We start from the raw sequence: 475 nt of genomic DNA on the forward strand, positions 1-475 counted from the left end.
CACGTAGCATTAGGGGATCGGAGTGTCACGTTCCGACACGATAAGAATAAAGAGAAGTAATCTTGAATTATGTTAATATACTAAATTTCGAATAACCTATTTCCCAAATGAGTATGGTGTGGAGGCTTGAGTCCTCATAGATGTGCTTGAGGTTATTGCCAATGGTTTTTGTACTTGTTGATTGTCACCTGTTATGTATTGTGGTTGAGTTTGCATTATTATTCCATATATTTATTGCTTTCTATTTTGAGTTGGCCGATGATACCTACTCAGTACTTGTTCCTTGTACTGACCCCTACTTTTATGTCCTTCTTGTTATTTTGTGGAGCGCAGCAAGTGCACCAGTGACTTCGACTCATCCGCAACTCTAGCGAGTCTTCAGCACGTCAGATTTCAGGGTGAGCTATTACTCCTAGCTCAGGCTGGATTCTCTTCTTCACGTCTTGATGTCTTTGAAGTTCGGACATGGACCATC

The 475-nt window shown here is 41.1% G+C and overlaps 1 protein-coding gene across 1 annotated transcript in view; it reads left to right on the forward strand.

The window, feature by feature from the left end:
• Nucleotides 1-475, forward strand: part of LOC107016688 — an 11,787-nt gene that overhangs the window by 2,257 nt on the left and 9,055 nt on the right. The window lies entirely within an intron of this gene.

Source organism: Solanum pennellii, chromosome 4, assembly GCF_001406875.1.
Source record: "Solanum pennellii chromosome 4, SPENNV200".
Taxonomy (NCBI): domain Eukaryota; kingdom Viridiplantae; phylum Streptophyta; class Magnoliopsida; order Solanales; family Solanaceae; genus Solanum; species Solanum pennellii.